The sequence below is a fragment of the Taudactylus pleione genome, unplaced genomic scaffold (assembly GCF_031769625.1).
Source record: "Taudactylus pleione unplaced genomic scaffold, aTauple2 ptg000522l, whole genome shotgun sequence".
In the NCBI taxonomy this organism is placed as follows: Eukaryota; Metazoa; Chordata; class Amphibia; order Anura; family Myobatrachidae; genus Taudactylus; species Taudactylus pleione.
In genome coordinates, this window is record NW_028284924.1 from 1,785,695 (window position 1) to 1,804,385 (window position 18,691).

General features: G+C 44.4%; 1 pseudogene; it reads right to left on the minus strand.

Moving 5' to 3' along the window:
• LOC148501278 (uncharacterized) overlaps window positions 1-18,328 on the minus strand; it is a 37,446-nt pseudogene extending 19,118 nt beyond the window's left edge.
• Between the last annotated feature and the right edge of the window lie 363 nt (window positions 18,329-18,691).

Sequence of the window (18,691 nt, forward strand, 5' to 3'; positions counted from 1 at the left end):
GCCAAAGCCTCTTTGATCCGACAGGTATATTATCGGCCTGGTCGTCTTGTAATATGTTATTGTCCTTTATTGTGCATTTAGGTATTGAATTTCGATTTCAGTATTTGTGAAGGGTTGGTTATGAAATACGGTATATCATCAGTCGGATGCCTACCCGCACTCTAATCCTCCCCGTTAGAGCCTAATCCTAAACCTAACCATCCCCCCTTGGTGCCTGTACCTAACCCTCCCCCCTTAGTGCCTAACCCTAACTCCCTCCCAGTGGTGCTTAAACCTAACCCCCCCTGTCCGTAGCCTAACCATAACAACCCCCTGTGGCGCCTAAACCTAAATCCCCCCCCGCAGCTAAAACCTAACCGACCCCGCTATACTAATGATTGGGATGCCGGTTGTCAGGATTCCGGCATTGGCATCTCCACTACTGTTGGGATTCTGGTGCCGGTCTTCTGGCCGGAAGTGGGGATTCTGGCACCAGGATATCCAGAGACGGCATCCCGGCTGTAAGTATCCCAATTACATCCCTTTGTGAAGGCCCATTGGGGTTCAGTTGACTGAGAACGGTCTCTTCTTGTTGATTGAGGATCTGTTTCAGGTTGCTGCTTTGTTTCTCTAGGTTTGTATGGTGGCCGTGCGGCGGTTCTTTGACAGAACCTTGCTGTGGCGGGAAAGAAGGCACGTAACCAGTCCGGGTGCAAGTATTAAGTTGCGGTGCACTCCCTTCACTGACTGGCAGTTATCTATACCACCCTATCGGGGGGCAGTATAATCACCCAAACAGGTGGGTAGTCAAGTAAGAAGGTGAGTGGAAACCTTTGTAGCTTTATAGTTGTGATTGTGCACCTTGGGCGGTATCCGCCTGCATTGGTTGTGAATGGGCATTGCAGATTGGCTGATTTTTGGCCATCTTTTCTTTGCCACCATACTTCCTTGAATAAATATATATTTCATTTAATAAATAGCTAACAGTTTTTCTGACAAATCTACAGTAAGTCTCTGTGTCTTTATTTGCTCAATGAATCTGGCAGACATAAGCATGCGCATAACACCAGCTTCTCAGGACTACATTGGTTGCAGCCCCGAGAAGCCTTGTAGCGATGCCCGAAAGGCAGAGCAGCGGCTTCCACTGGAATCCACTCTCTGCTGATCGTAGCCCGGACTGGCAGTCCCAGGGGGAGGAGACACCTCCCCCTGGGGCTTCCTGTCTTCAGCGTGACTGTCAGGTAGCGCTTCCAATGGGAAGCCACCTCCAGTCACATTGAAGCCAGTGCAGACACGGTCTGCACTGGCTCACTGAAGTGGCTGATTTTACTGAGGGGGCAGCCACTGGTAAGGACATAACATTCATTTTGTATGTTTTTTTAAGTATGTGTCACATTTGTATTTGCTGGTTTGCTTTCATAATACACAAAGGACCTCATTCAGAGCCGCTCGCAAAAAGCGAGCGCTCGCTCTGAATGAGGGCGGCCGCTTTTTTTTAAAGCCGGCCTCCTGGCCACTCGCTAAGCTGTGGGTGACCACTAACAGCTTTTGCGAGCGGCCAGGTGATGGTCGCGATGGTCGTGACCATCGGGCTCGCGACGAGACCCTTGCAGTGAGGTCTCGTCTGCCGCAAGCCCCAGTGAGCATCCTGCTCTAATAGAGCAGGAAGCTCACAACTGACATCACTTGTGATGTCAGTAGGTCCACCCCCAAACGGCAGGTGTTCCTTCGGGAACGCCTCCGTTTGGCCAGCCACCCCCCCCCTCCCCGCCTACAAAACGGGGCGAGCTGTCGATTAACATCAACAGCCGCCCCGTTTTGTTGTGAGCCCCGGAGCGTCCGCACTGCCTGACCATCGACCCGCTTGCGAGCGGATCTGAATGAGCTCCAAAATACAGAATCAATTTGGGCACAGATCGATAATCTTCTTCTATTGCAGTTCCCAGTCACCCTAGATAAGATCTAACACCTACTTACTTACACATAATAATTACAGACTTGTCCAGGAGGAACCCCCCCTCTCCTCCCGTCCCCCTCTCCTGCACTCTTTATCTCTCTCCACCCCTTTACCCTACCATCCATCCCCCCCCAAAAAATAAAATCCAGGAACCACAGTGATTTTTCCTCTACCCTTTATTCTGTAAGAGCAAATATATCAACTGTTTTCCATTTTGCTTAAAATTTCTCTTGTCAATTCTCTGCACTGATGTTTCTTCACCAGCTGTTTGTACGCAAACACTTTTGTACATAAATCATTTCTCTGGCAAATTCAATGCAGAGTGCAAATGTGTAAACTGATGAGTCAATCCGAGGTGCGAATTTGACAGAGAACATGGAGTAATTAAGGGGTTAATGCAGCAAAACTGTTTAAGCATGACATTCCCGTCTGTTCTACAACTCAACCCGAATTAGAAACTGTGAATGAGGAGGCTTCTGAAGCCAGGCAGATACAACTTAATATATGCTGCCTGGGGCTTGGTACAGTATAGCTCAGCAGCCCACACACAGCCTAGTCAGGCTTGCCAGCCAATCACAGCTTCACTATAGGGACCACCACCCTACAATTACACTACGGGTTATTAGGTAATGCAGACATAACAAATCATCATTAGGCAGCACAGTTTGTCCCCCTGCAATATACTCATGAAGATGTCACTTATAGTGATAATAGACAATGCCAGGTGTAGTCAGTATACTCTGCTGAGGTCTAGCATGGAAGAAGACCGTCACCACCTGTAAGGTCATGGGAGGCAGTTCCCCTCCTGCGCCCCACTGTAGCCCTGCTTAAATTGCAAGTATGCCCACTATTGAAACTTGAAAGTGAAGTGAATACCTCAAAGCCTATGTACTATCACTATAAACACTATGGGCCTGATTCAGACCCGGACGCAAGTGGCCGTTCGTTCAGCGTACGAGCGAAAAAATTTAAAATCGAGCGCTCGCTCGTATGTTCGCTCACAGCTAATCTTCTGCCCCATAGTCTCACAACCCCTCCTCTAGCTAGCGAACGTTCAAAATAGTGACCGTCCGTCTCCTCTTTGGATGCAGGGAACGCTCGCACAAGTCAAATCCGGAAGTGGGCCTGTCATTTATCGTTTGCCTGCTATTTCATTCTGCCCACATACTTGAATCGATTAATAGCAATTAGTATAATCATTAGCTTAATTGGTATTCACATCTTTGCATTCTGTTTTTTTTTACAATGTCAATAAACTTTATTTTTGTTCGTGTGTGTCATTCCTTCCGCAGAATACGTACGTTTGTACCAAGGGGATGGTTTTTCAAATGTTACAGTTTGTTTGAATGCTACTATTGTTTTACGTTTGTTTATATGCAGATTTTTCAGCTTTATTAATAATATTTTAATTAGCTTACGCATGTCACTGCATCAAGCCTATCATAACTCACATTATATTTGTGAGGGTGTAGGTCACATGACTCATACAATAACCAATAGAATGCTTTCTGTTAAATTTCAAAGTACATTAGCCAATCAAATTTTTTCTGGGACCTTTATTAAAACTGTTTTGTGTAAAAAAAAATCATTGCCACCATGAGAGCCGCAGCATTTTGCCGCCGCAAACTCCTGGTCCTCACAGATGTGATGGACCGGAGAATAACCGAACATCCGGCCCCCATCACTAACCTCCGCAAGCGGAAAGCCTATGCGGAGGTGCGGCGCCGGCTGCGTACATTGGGCTACCGCCGCAATATCGGCCAGCTCGAAAGGCGCTGGTCTGATCTACGCCGCAGATCCCCACGCCTTTTGAAAGTAAGTGGTTTTTTTTTTAACATTTTAAATGTAAGCATACCTGCGTGTGCATGTTTTCCGTATAGCCCTGTTTCTTTATTTAGGACATATCTGTGTGTGCATGTTTTCCGTATAGCCCTGTTTCTTTATTTAGGATATACCTGCGTGTGCATGTTTTCCGTATAGCGTTTTTTTATTTTTTTTTATTTTTTGGTGTGTAAATTTATAAATTCCAAAATAAAATATTTAATAATAAAAATTTTTATCCATCATTTAGGGGCTGAGCGCAGACTACGACGTCTACGACGTCAATGACGTTGGGCTCGTCCCCTATCCCCCACTCCCACCCAAACCTCCTCTCCCCAACCTTCCCCAAATTCCCCCTCCACCCCAGACCTGGCAGACCATGATGCCCCTCCCTCTCATCACATTCCCATCCCTCAAAATTCACCCTCCCCTCCACCCCCCCTCTCTTTTCATCACCCTCCCCTCCTCCCCCCCTCTCTTTTCCTCACCCTCAACTTCGAACCAAATAACCCCTCCTCCATCTGACCACCACTGGCCCACCTCTGAGGAGGACGATGTCAGGGCTCCAGGCCCAGTCATCATTATGACCGGTATGTTTCCCTTTTAAACTATGGTTGCTTTTGCATAATTTTGTTTTTGGTTGATGTTGTCCTTTTGCATTTCAAATTTGTTAAGTATTTCTAATGTTTTGGATATATATCTTTGTGAAACAATGTCTAGGATGTTTTCCCCTTACACATATGACACATGTCCAAACACTCATACTTGTGTCTTTCTTGTTTACGGTACCAACAAATATAGTATTTTTGCGTAGTTCTCCCTATTTTTTGAGGATTTTTATTTTTTTAATTTTTTTAGTCAATCTTTGCATTTGGCATTACTTTGTTGTTGTTTTTTTTTTCTCTTTTTTTAAAGTATAGTCTGATTTTTAAGTTGGTTGGTAACATATAAATTAAGGTGTCATTTTAGTAATCCACACATTTTTATAACCCACAGAGGAACAGAGGCGGAACCATGACCTGTTTGCAGGATTGCAGAGCTTGAGGGGCCATGTAGTAGGCATGCTCGTGGTCCTGGATCATTTGTTGGCGCTCCAGCGGCACTAATTTTTTTTATTTTCACATTAAAAATGTTCCATAAAATAAATAATATTTTGATTTATTAAAGTCTCATTCCTTGTCTGTAAATATTAGATTGTTGAACCTTACATAAGTCGACTATTGTAGCATGATTTTTTACGTAATGTAAATTAGATTGTAGAAAGCTCAAGTAAGTATGTAAGCTGGCACATTAAACACCTAACAATACCAATAGGTTTGTAGAATTAACTGCATTATTTTTTTTTTATTTTTTGTGGGTAATGTAAAAATTTCAACAAACCTGCTTAGGCCAAGATTAGAAAACATACTGATTCACCATAATACCTTTGGTGTTTGTATTTAGCCACAAAGCAGGGTAAAATACTTTACAATTTAACACATTACAGGATTAGCCATTAAGCAAGTTTGCCTTTTTTGGACCAGGTTACACTTGCTTGTAATTTACCAAGGAAATGTTTTTTTAACGTTAAACACAAATTTAATGCACACAAATAATAAGCACAAAGTGAATTGTCACAATCAATTCACACAGTGAAAATACACTCAAAAATTCAACCAACACCAAAAATAAGAAAATAACAACAACAATCCAGAACTGTTTGAAGAAGTAGCATGCCAACATGAATCCACAAATGAGGTGAAGAAATCATTGTTCCAGAAGTTACATCCAATGTGTCCACATGAAGTAAATTTTTTGGATCAGGTAGTAGGCATCGTTTTTTAGTTTCATTTTATGGAATAAAAGACAAACATAGAAAAAACACAAATTAAAATTGGCCATTAAAATCTTACATGTCTACATTGTGTCAATTAACTTTTTTTTTGAAAATAATTACCTAAAAAATCTGGCCACTACATCATCGCGTATGGCCCCCCCACATACTGACCTCCGACCAACCTCGGGGGGCCATCCTCAGGCAAGGCATTCTCTGGCTGCATTGGGACACCTCTACTTATGGCGATGTTGTGAAATATCCCACACAGGACCACAATTTTGGAAACCATAGCCGGCAAATACATGAGCTCGCCACCAAAGCGGTGGAGGCATCTGAATTGGCCTTTTAAAAGGCCAATACAGCGCTCCACCACCTGCCTGGTGGCTGTAAGTGCGGAATTATACTCACTTTGTGGCCCTGGTGTGGGAACCAAATAAGGAGTGAGCAGCCAGGGCGTGCAAGGGTAACCACTGTCTCCTGTGAAAATATATAAAAAAACATCAGGACCATTGTGTAACAAGATTTGCATTGGTTTCAACAGAAGGTTAAAACTTACCCAGAAGCCATGCATCACCAGCTTGGAGGTTGTTTAATTTGTGCCAAATCCCTGATTGCTGGATGACGAAGGAATCATGTGCACTTCTGGGGAATTTGGCATTCAGGGACAGGATCTGGAGGGAGGCATCACATACCACCATTACATTAATCGAATGAAAGAGCTTTCGGTTCCTAAATATAGCCTCCAGCCTTGCCGGAAGCTGAAGTGGTATGTGAGTGCCATCCACAACCCCTATGATGTGTGGGAAGCCAGCTATTTGGTAAAAATTAGCCTTCGCCACACTAAGGGAACCCATATCCAATGGCATTTTAATAAAATGATGGAGGTGTTTAAAAATGGCCTCCATCACTGCCCTCAGGATCCTTGAAAAGGAGGATTGGGAGATTCCGGCAACTATTCCCACAGTGGTTTGAAAGGATCCTGAGGCACAAAAATGTAACACCGACATTAATTGCGTAAGTGGTGGTATTGCTGTAGGACTGTCAATTTGCCGTTCAAGATCACTCTCTATTAATGAGAGAGTGTCTATGATGATTTGTGGAGGAAGACGGTATCTATATATCTGGGGCCTTGCACGCCTATGAGGCCTACCCCTGGGATGAAGTTGAGGTTGGTCAGGTTCTGGAACCATGGCCAATATAATACGACCAACATCAACCTGAAATGGTAAGCCAGGTAGTTATTGTTTTAGACAAATGTGTAAAGAAAAATATACTTATCTTTTCTAAGAAATCCAAAGATGCTTACAGGCCGGGGACTTGTCATGAGTAGAACAATCTACATTTCAAAAGTAGAAAATATTTTTCTCTTTTTTTGTGAAAATTTGGATTGTAAACACATTTTTTTGGGGTAAAAAATAGAGAAGGGAGCACACATTAGTTTGGAAAATCGCACGCTACATTTAGTGGTAAAACATGATTTTACAATGAAAAATTCAAAACACATTAGTGCGCTAAATAGTACGCAACTTTTACAGTGAAATAAGGAGACATTAGTGCGCTAAATAGTACGCAACTTTTACAGTTAAATAAGGAAACATTAGTGCGCTAAATAGTACGCAACTTTTACAGTTAAATAAGGAGACATTAGTGAGCTAAATAGTACGCAACTTTTACAGTTAAATAAGGAGACATTAGTGAGCTAAATAGTACGTTCATTTTAAATGAAAAACAACTCAAACATTATTTTGCTAAAGAGTACGCTATATTTAGTGGTTAGACATGATTGGTCCAAGAAAAAAAACAAGATTACTAAGCGAAACATATGCGAAGACCAACACATCAAAATTGTAACTTCATGAAAAACACTTACCAAAAACAGACAAATATCCCAAAGTACAAAAACTTCAATGGGGCAATGCCAAAATAACTGTAAAAAAAACCCAAACAATTAGTATAAACATTTGTAAACTATTTACTATTATTTTTTACGGTGGTTTTTAAAAAGACTTACTCAAAAAATCCCCCCAAGAAAGCTAAACAATAAAAAAAAGGGAACGGAAATTAAATAAGTAAGAAAACAAACAAAAAGATCACAAGTCAAAAATCTGCCTAAAACTCCAAAATCCACCAACAATCAACTCCTACGCAAAACCTCCAACATTCATAACACGCCACCTCGACTCGAGTCACACCAAGCCATAAATAGTCTTTATTTTCCCGCTCAAATTAAGGATGGACAATAGGAGCGCACAATCAATGATGCGGATGAATAATGCTGATGCATGTATAAAAACGTCACTGAAAACCCCAATCGGTCTGCTGTAGTGAGACCTGAAAGTCAAAAATGGCTACAGAGCAGCAAAGCACTGGCCAAGAGGCGCCAGGTAAGTATTTGTCTTTTTTGGACTAAAGGATTATGTTTAACAATAATTTTGGTAACGTTTTACATTATAATTTTTACAATCTTTTTAAAAAAAGGAGTGGAGGATGCCATGGAAGAGGCTGCTGGGCCTAGTAGGCCAACTGAACCAAAAAAAAAAGGCAGCCACAATTCACAAGAAAGGAGATGGAGGTTTTGGTGCAAATGTGCAATGACAACCTGCCACAGGCACCAAGGAATATGGGTGCAAGCCAGAAATGGAAAATGTGGGATGACATAGCCAGTGCTGTCAATAGGGTGGGTGAGTTTGAACGTTCAACCCGGGAGGTCAAACGCTGGTACGTAAAAACTACATTTGCTAAAAAATTGTTTACAGGTCCAAATACTGCAGGAATAATGCCAACTTTTTAACCCACAGATGGAGCGACTTCAAATATCGGCTTAAGCAAAAACTGGCTGATAGGGCTAGGCATGCAGGGGGGACAGGTGGGGGTCCCACCCCTGTGTCACTGGAGCTCACCGATTTGGAGGAGATGGCCCAGGGGTGTGTGCAGGATGAGGAGGTGTTTGGCTTGTCGAACATGGATACTGACATGCCAGACTTTGCGGCTCCTCATGTTGGCCAAGGTAAATGTTGTAATGTTAACTCAGAAATGTGTTTGGGACAATATCTAGATTCTAATGTTACTCTTTTCTCTTTTTTCTCACAGAGACACAGGCGGATGAGTCTGCTCCAGAGGGGAGCTTTGGCTGCAGAATTTCTGCTGGCTCTGCAGGGGAGGAAGCAGTAGATCCGGCTGGGGACCCTGTGGCAGACAGTCCAGGGCATTCCCCCTCGCAGGCAGTTGCCCTCCTCACTGATCTCAATATTAAAATGGATCAGCACTACGAGATTCTGCTGAGGCTGGACGCCAGTCTGCTACGGGTGGCGGACGCCCTGGAGCAAAGTGCTGCGGCCAACGTGACCATTGCTAAGGCCCTGGCGGAAAATACTGGGGCCAACGTCCGAATAGCAAATGCTCTGGAGCAGCTCGTTCGCCAGCAGATGTTGGAGCCAGCCTCCCTTCCTGCCGGAACATCAGGACCCTCCACCTCGGGCCATCCCTCCAAATGTGCCTAGCCCTATGCCTAGTCCAGAGGACACAACATCTGCCTCTGGACAGGCCAGCCGAAGGACCTCCCGGACCTGTTCAGGCTCCCTCCCTACCCCGGCCAAATGGGCCAAAAGGCGATGACAGCACTGGCTAATTTTCCCACAATCCTTCTCAGTGTTTGCCCCATATTCCTTAATGCCCAAAACCTCCCTCTCCTTTCTTGTGAATTGTTTTTAAAATTTGTTTGTTTGTGTTTTCAAATGCCACTTTTTTTGTTTGTGTGTTTCTAAAATATTTTGTTTATTGTTTTTACGTTATCCAGATTTTTTTTTGGAAAAAACACAAAAAATAAAAAAATGGGACAAAAAAAAACTGTTTAAAATCTGCACAATTCTATTGGTAATTTTTTTAAAAACTGGTTAAAAGGTAATCACGCAAACAAAATTACAAACAATACAACGGAAATCTAAACATTATTTTGGCAAAAAAAAGCCAAGGGTTAAAAACAATTTATGAGTTTTAATTAAGACTTAGCAAAAAACAAAAGGACGATTGTTTTCTTTGCCCCTAAAAAATTAAGAAAAAGAACAAACATGCGTACAATATTGTTGTCCTAAAAAAATTAAAAAAACAAATGTGGCAAAAACACGCAATTTTTAAATAATTTTGTAAGCTAATTGATTGTATAACCCAGAAATTAGCAGCTGAGTAGTTCACCTGCGTACGTTTTTTTGCTACAAAAAAAAGCTATTTGCTAAACACCTTACAACCATTTTTAAAATTCAACACTGATTGTTTTTGTGGCATCAATTGATAAATCGAAAGAGCATCGATGTGCCTCGGGAAGGACGAAGAGACCATCGTCATTGCGGTAGAGTATACCTGACCACAAGCTGAGCGAGAAGTTTTAATGGAAAGGGGATCAGTCAGTGACGTATCACCTTTTCCGTTCACATTGGCCGTTCGCATCAGATAATTTATGTACGCCCCAAAAACGCCTCGACACGCCTGCGTTTTCCTATCTCCACCCCCGTCACCGCCCCAAAACGGACAGTTCTGTCAATCACATTTCACTTGCTGTTCGCTATTCGACGAACGACTGGAAAAATGATCGCAATCAGCCGTACGCACATGCGCACTGTTACACCGACGCATGCATGGTTTTGCAACATCGGATGAGTACGGCCGCTTACGAGCGGCTCTGAATCAGGGCCTATATTTGAAAAAACTTATGTTTTGAAACTTATAATAACAAACAGAGCAATGACCAGCAATATCACGGCATGCTATACAAGAAATAACTGGCATACTATGCTTTGCTATTTCAGCTTTTTTTTTCGATATGTCATTAGCTTGTTTTAGTAATTTCTTGAAGTTGTCTAGGCACTCTACGATATTGCAGTCAATATCGGGCAACTGGCACCAATATCCCAGTATATGTGGCCTTGAAATGGTACAAGTAATCATTCATATATATCATTTAATGATGGTTCTGATTATTTCATTCTTTTCAGGATATTAAGGTAAGGCATCAGCAGGAGAGCAAATATTGAGGCATTTGTTTTGTAATTGATATAAAATGGAGCTGTAACTTTTACAGTAAGTGCAGGATTTCATCCCGGTTCTAGGCTGTTCCCTTTAGTGGATTTGCTTTAGACAAGCCAGGTGTGAATTAGTCTCTGGTAAGAAGTGTTGTCTATTACAATTAGATTAACAATGGTGGCCGATGGAACTACAGGCCTCCATATAAAAATTAGGGGTGAGCGGGTTCGGATTTCTGAAATCCGAACCCCCCCGAGCTCCCCCGATCCGAGTCAGGCTCGACTTTTCCCGCCTGACTCGGATCTGAAATCGAGGCAAAACGTCATCAACCCGCCTTCCGGGTCTCGCGGGTTTTGGATCCTATATAAGGTACCCGCGTCGGCACCATTTTCTCACTCGGCTGTGGACAGTGAAGAGGGAGGGTGGGAGTTAGGGCAGGCTGGGCTGTGTAGTGTAGTGTAGTGCAGTGTAGTGTTGTGCTGTGCTGCGCTGCTGTTGTCCATAGGGGCTGTGTCCACTCCTTCAAAGTCTATAGGGGCTGGCTGGACTGTGTTGTCCAGTCAGTTGTCCATAGGGGCTGTGTCCACTCCAAAGTCCTGTGCAGTGTCCAAGTCCTAAAGGGGTGCTGTAGTGTTGTCCAGGGGGTGCTCTGTCCATCAGGGATGCTCCCCCCAAGTGCAAATTTTTTTTACATTTTTTCTGTGTTTGTGAATTGTGTGCACTGTGGCTGCACGTGCATCAACAAAGGAGCAGCGCCAAGCATGCGCCTGTGTCCCATTAGTAAAGGGCCGGCTGGCTTGTCCGTTAAAGGGTGCTGTAACCCCCAAAGTACACTCCAAACAAAAAAAATATATATTTTCTGTTTGTGAATTGTGTGCACTGTGGCTGCACGTGCATCAACAAAGGAGCAGCGCCAAGCGTGCGCCTGTGTCCCATAAGTAAAGGGCTGGCTGGCTTGTCCGTTAAAGGGTGCTGTAACCCCCAAAGTACACTAAAAAACAAAATAAAAAAATATTTTCTGTGTTTGTGAATTGTGTGCGCAGTAGCCGCACGTGCATCAACAAAGTAGTGCCAAACGTGCGCCTGTGTCATAAGTAAAGGGCCGGCTGGCTTGACCAATAAAGGGTGCTGTAAGCCCCAAAGTACACTCCAAACAAAATAAAAAAATATTTTCTGTGTTTGTGAATTGTGTGCACTGTGGCTGCACGTGCATCAACAAAGGAGCAGCGCCAAGCGTGCGCCTGTGTCCCATAAGTAAAGAGCCGGCTGGCTCATTTCTTGAAGGGTCGTGTAACCCACAAAGTGCACTACTCTCCAGCAAAAATAAAAAAATATTTTCTGTGTTTGTGTGCGCCTTAGTCGCACGTATATATCAATATAACATAAATGGAGGACCAAACTTTCTCCGATAAAAATAAAATAGGGAAAGATCAAGAACCACTTCCTCCTAGTGCTGTTGCTGCTGCTGGGAGTTGTTCATCATCCCAGAGAGGAAGTAGGAACACCACTACTTTTACTAAACAATTGACCCTCCAACAGTCCCTAGTGAGGAGGATGAAGTACGACAGCAGTCATCCTAAAGCAAAACGTATAACTGAGGTCTTGACTGCTATGTTGGTGTTAGACGTGCACCCGGTATCCGCCATTAGTGCAGTGGGATTTAGACAATTGATGGAGGTAGTGTGTCCCCGGTTCCAAATCCCGTCTAGATTCCACCTGCATCCTCAAAACAGCAGCGACAAGCGTGCATCTGTCTGTTAAAGGGTGGTGTAACCCTCAAAGTGTGCTCCACAAACAATAAAAAAAATCTTTTTTTTTCTGTCTTTGTGAAATGTGTGGGCTGTAGCCGCACCTGCATCCTTAAAGCAGCAGCGACAAGCGTGCGTCTGTCTGTTAAAGGGTGGTGTAACCCTCAAAGTGCGCTCCACAAACAATAAAAAAAATTTTTTTTTTCTGTCTTTGTGAATTGTGTGGGCTGTAGCCGCACCTGCATCCTCAAAGCAGCAACGACAAGCGTGCGTCTGTCTGTTAAAGGGTGGTGTAACCCTCAAAGTGCGCTCCACAAACAATAAAGAAATTCTTCTTTTTTTTCTGTCTTTGTGAATTGTGTGGGCTGTAGCCGCACCTGCATCCTCAAAGCAGCAGCGACAAGCGTACGTCTGTCTGTTAAAGGGTGGTGTAATCCTCAAAGTGCTACAAAAAATAAAAAACTATTTTTTTTATGTTTGTGACTTGTGTGCGATGTAGCCGCATGTGCATCAACACAGTAGCAGTGCCAAGAATGCACCTGTGTCATAAGTCAAGGGCCAGTTTGGACATCTGGTCCGGACTGAAGGACGTGCCAACAATTTCTGACAAGTCTACTGTCACTGCATATGATACTGTCCTCAAAGCAGCAGCGACAAGCGTGCATCTGTCTGTTAAAGGGTGGTGTAACCCTCAAAGTGCGCTCCACAAACAATAAAAAAATTCTTTTTTTTTCTATCTTTGTGAAATGTGTGGGCTGTAGCCGCACCTGCATCCTTAAAGCAGCAGCGACAAGCATGCATCTGTCTGTTAAAGGGTGGTGTAACCCTCAAAGTGCGCTCCACAAACAATTAAAAAATTCTTTTTTTTTTCTGTCTTTGTGAATTGTGTGGGCTGTAGCCGCACCAGCATCCTCAAAGCAGCAGCGACAAGCGTGCGTCTGTCTGTCAAAGGGTGGTGTAACCCTCAAAGTGCGCTCCACAAAAAATAAAAAATTCTTTTTTTTCCTGTCTTTGTGAATTGTGTGGGCTGTAGCCGCACCTGCATCCTCAAAGCAGCAGTGACAAGCGTGCGTCTGTCTGTTAAAGGATTACATCGGTGACAGCATCCAAGTAGGCATGTCAGACAGTCCGTACATGTACTGGCAGGAAAAAGAGGCAATTTGGAGGCCCCTGTACAAACTGGCTCTATTTTACCTGAGTTGCTCCCCCTCCAGTGTGCACTCCGAAAGAGTGTTTAGTGCAGCCGGGAACCTTGTCAGCAAAAGGCGTAGGAGGTTGCTTCCACAAAATGTGGAGAAGATGATGTTCATAAAAATGAATTGTCAACTCTTCCAGGGAGACAAGCCTCCAGAACGTACAGAGGGACCTGTGGTGGTGGATTCCAGTGGGGACGAATTAATACTCTGTGAGGATGAGGATGTACACAACACTGAAGAGGGTGAGGAATCGGTGAATGAGGAGGATGAGGACGACATCTTGCCTCCGTAGAGCCAGTTTGTGCAGGGCCAGATTAATTGCCAGCTTGTTTTGTGGGGGCCCAAACGAACCAATCATTTCAGCCACAGTCATGTGGCAGACCCTGGTGCTGAAATTATTGGTTTGTTAAAGTGTGCATGTCCTGTTTATACAACATAAGGGTAGGTGGGAGGGCCCAAGGACAATTCCATCTTGCACCTCTTTTTTTTCTTTGCATTATGTACTGTTTGGGGCCTAGTTTTTCAAACTGCCATCCTGTCTGCCACTGCAGTGTCACTCCTAGATGGGCCACGTGTTTGTGCCGCCCACTCGTGTCGCTTAGCATAGTCATCCATCTACCTCGGTGCAACCTTTTGGACATAAAAACACTATTGTGAGGTGTGAGGTGTTCAGAATAGACTGGAAATTAGTGGAAATTAAGGTTTTTGAGGTTAATAATAGCATAGGAGCAGAAAAATCAACACATTCTGTGATTTTAGCTGTTTTTATGCTTTTTAAAAAAAAAATACAGATCCAAAACACAAAACCCAGAACCCAAAACACCGAAGGGTGGTTTTGGCAAAACCAATCCAGATCCAAAACACGAAGAAAGATCCAGATCCAAAACCAAAACACAAAACACGAAAAGTGGCCGGTGCACACCCCTAATAAAAATAGTCCCATATTCATGGCAGCATTATTGTCGCACCCGGCAGGTAAATACTAAACAGTTCACCTTGTGGCCTGTATGCTCGTAGCAGGTTCTTCGGAGGAATTCGGAGAGGCAAGGAGGATGGGAGTCACACAAAGGTACGGATAGACAGTTTATTTCCGTAGAGCACGGTTTTATTAGTAAACAGACTGTAACTCTCAAAGATTACTGAAATAATAATGTAACATAGGATTCTTCACATTACGTTCACTTGGCAAATCTTACTTTTCACATACAAACAGCTGGTCATAAAATGACATCACATTGATGGCAAATATGGTGTGCAAAATACAATTCAAGTGATCTCACAGTGACCGTTAATACTGCATAGTTACCATTTTCTTTGTTACTTCACATAATAAATAACTTACATTGCAAAACTCTGATAAACAATCCCACAACCCTTGACTAGTGTGCATGAGAATAATGTCAATACTCTAGGCTGATCAGCACGTTGGGGCCCAAGAGTAAGTATGAGAAGTACTTTATTCTCCTTATATGACATATATGTTCTTGAGGATTCCGGTTATAACTACCAGGTGACAATATCATAGTGGGATAGTGTATAATAGCTATTATACCAGGAAAGTTACTGTAGCTTCGCTCCAAAAACTGTCTGTCCCAGTGTACTATGGCAGTGGTTCTCAAACTCGGTCCTCAGGACCCCACACAGTTCACGTTTTGCAGGTCTCCCAGCATGTGCACAGGTGTATTCATTACTCACTGACATATTTTAAAAGATCCACAGGTGGAACTAATTATTTCACTTGCGATTCTGTGAGGAGACATGGAAAACATGCACTGTTGGGGGTCCTGAGGACCGAGTTTGAGAACCTGTGTACTATGGCAATAATAGTGTCCGAGGCGTATGTGAGTGTGCTGCTTAATGTCACAAAGTTCAAAACTCACCACAGTGCTGCCTGTATCGCTTCGTAGTCTGTCTCTGGTGGAGCTGCCTGACTCCCCACAGTGCTGCCTGTATCGCTTTGTAGTCTGTCTCTGGTGGAGCTGGCTGACTCACCACAGTGCTGCCTATATCGCTTTGTAGTCTGTCTCTGGTGGAGCTGGCTGACTCACCACAGTGCTGCCTGTAACGCTTTGTAGCCTATCTCTGGTGGAGCTGCCTGACTCACCACAGTGCTGCCTGTATCTCTTTGTAGTCTGTCTCTGGTGGAGCTGGCTGACTCACCACAGTGCTGCCTGTATCTCTTTGTAGTCTGTCTATGGTGGAGCTTGCTGACTCACCATAGTGCTTCCTGTATTGCTTTATAGTCTGTCCCTGGTGGAGCTGGCTGACTCACCACAGTGCTGCCTGTATCGCTTTGTAGTCTGTCTCTGGTGGAGCTGGCTGACCTACCACAGTGCTACCTGTATCGCTTTGTAGTCTGTCTCTGGTGGAGCTGGCTGACTCACCACAGTGCTGCATGTATCCCTATGTAGTCTGTCTCTGGTGGAGCTGGCTGACTCACCATAGAGCTGCCTGTATCGCTTTGTAGTCTGTCTCTGGTGGAGCTGGCTGACTCACCACAGTGCTGCCTGTATCGCTTTGTAGTCTGTCTCTGGTGGAGCTGCCTGACTCACCACAGTGCTGCCTGTATCTCTTTGTAGTCTCTGGTGGAGCTGGCTGACTCACCACAGTGCTGCCTGTATCGCTTTGTAGTCTGTCTCTGGTGGAGCTGGCTGACTCACCACAGTGCTGCCTGTATTGCTTTGTAGTCTGTCTCTGGTGGAGCTGGCTGACTCTTTTAATCAGGAGCTGCAGGCTCCGTTCACTGCTGTGGTACAATAGTTGCAAAGATAGGGGAAAAGGTTCACAACTATGACTGCTGTAGATAGCTTGTAGAAGTGTCATCCACTCTGCTGTCTGCACCCTGGTGTGATTGCTGTTAGGATAATGAAGCTCTCCTAGTACTCTGCCTCAGCCATCCACTACCTGTCTCCAGGGGTCTTGCTCTTCTCACACTGCTGCATGCTTGCCGACTATCTGGCTGCCCCTTCCGGGAGGGAGCAGCCAGATCGGCATGACTGTGGGGGGGGGCGTGGCCAGCAATGGGGGCGGGGCCAGCCAGACTACAAGAGTTTGCAGGCGGAGCCACACGATCACGTCATTTTGGCTCTGCCCCCGCTACACACTGCTGATATTACAGGCAGTGTGAAGCAGGGGGTGGGGCCAAAATGATGCGATTCTGCGTGAATTGCGTCACAGGCTCCCCGCTGCCGGGGAGCTTCTTGTAATTGCGGTGGGGGGCAGGAGGGGTCGGCAGCTGCCGGGAGACTTGCCTACCTTCCCGGGAGGTCAGAAGCGGCATCCGATTTTCGGGAGGCTCCCGACCCAATCGGGAGGGTAGGCAAGTATGCACTGCTGCCCCACTTACTGTAACTACAGGGTCTCCAAACACACAGCACTCCTGCTCTCCACTTGGCCTCTGGTCACCACGTGCCTTCCCCTCTCCTCACACTTCCTGGGATCTCTCTCTTAACGCCAGGGCACAATCTGCTTACACGTGCTCCCTACAGCTTTCCCTGGTTGAATCTTTCAGGGGTGTCACATACTTCCCCACTTGAAGGTTGCGTGTCCCCACGCAAAAGGGTACATTCAAAGTCCCAAGCAAAGTCTTTTGCTCATTACATCGACAGCAATAACTGGAACAAACTAAATTTAAAGTTATAAGCCATTCAATATTAAATGCATGGTAATGGCAAGGGAAACAGTTTTGAAAATTACATTTCAGTAAACTTGTGCTACAAAAATAATGTCAAGGCAATAACATTAGTACCATTATGACAAATGAAACATAAGTAGGGTCATCCCTACTGACCGCTATATTTTCTACAGTGTACAGATGGAGCACCTTTGTCCTTTTTTCCTGACTTTCTCATTGCCTGTTGCAGTAGTAAGACAAACTCTTCACCACTCATTGAGGTGTACTCGCCGTCTGGTTGATGACACTCTGGAAAAAGCCATTTTACTTCCTCTTTAGCTTCACTCAGGGATTCTGCTTGATTATGAGGCTCAGACATTGACATTACTGAATCTGATGCATTAAGTTTTGATGGAACCCCAAGCCTTCCCTTCCATCTTTGTAGAGCACTTCCTTGGTGTCCTTTTTCTGGTCAGCTGCACTTGAATCAGCCTGATCAAAGTCAGTCGTATTAGAACCGATGTCCTCCAACCTAGCCTTATTCTCACATGCTGGATGTGGAATAGGTTGTGGTCTGGTTACATCCTGCAGGTTCTGCTGCACTGTGTCACTTTGTTCCTCCACAATTTGTTCATCTATTCGTCCCGATGATTCACTTTTTTCTGGGACATCAAGATATCGTTGTGTGCATTTATATGGTCGCTCTGAAATGTACGGTGGGTAGCAACTTGTTATATAAGGTTGTGGGTGATATACACTTTCTGCCACATTTTCAACTTCCGTAGGGTCCTCCCCACTTACAAGGTATTGGCAGTTTTGCTGGTAGTAGCGTGGAGGACCTCTGCGATGTGGATAGCGCCAGTAACGCTTGTGATTTGCTGCATATCTGCTGCCTTTAACTGGAGCACCACCAGGACCAGTGATATTTGTTGCCTGTAGACCTTTTTCCCCTTTGACGACATCAAATTCCACAATTTCTCCATCTTCTAGGCTACGATGGTATTTTCTGGGGTTTTTCCTTTGGATGGCCGTATAATGAACAAAAATATCTTGCTTGGTGTCATCACGATTGATGAACCCATACCAACTTTGCACATGAAACCAGATGACCTTTCCTGAAATTTTCCTTGTGTGGACTGGAGGGTCAGTATCAAGTATGGTGATCAACTCATTGTTACCCATAGAGCATTGTCTGCCAAAGCGGGGCCACCATTCTGCAGAAATTGACCTTACTCTTGTTCTTCCCCCCGAGGGTTGGTCTCCCTCCTCGGGGGATTGGAGTTTAAAGTTTCCCCATAATCACAATTTCTTTCAATATGGCCGATCCTGCTACAACATCGGCAGATTGGTCGACCTTGAGGGTCAAAACGGTGGCTAGCCTTTTCAACACCTGGTCTACTTTTTGCCTCTCATCCAATGGCCACAAGGTCACTTCTCTGAGGGCTGATCCTTTTAATTGGCCTATCACTATCTTTACCTGTTGTTGGTCACTTAGGGGATACAGCCGAAACATAGATTTAATTTTATTTTTTAATTCAGTAAGGG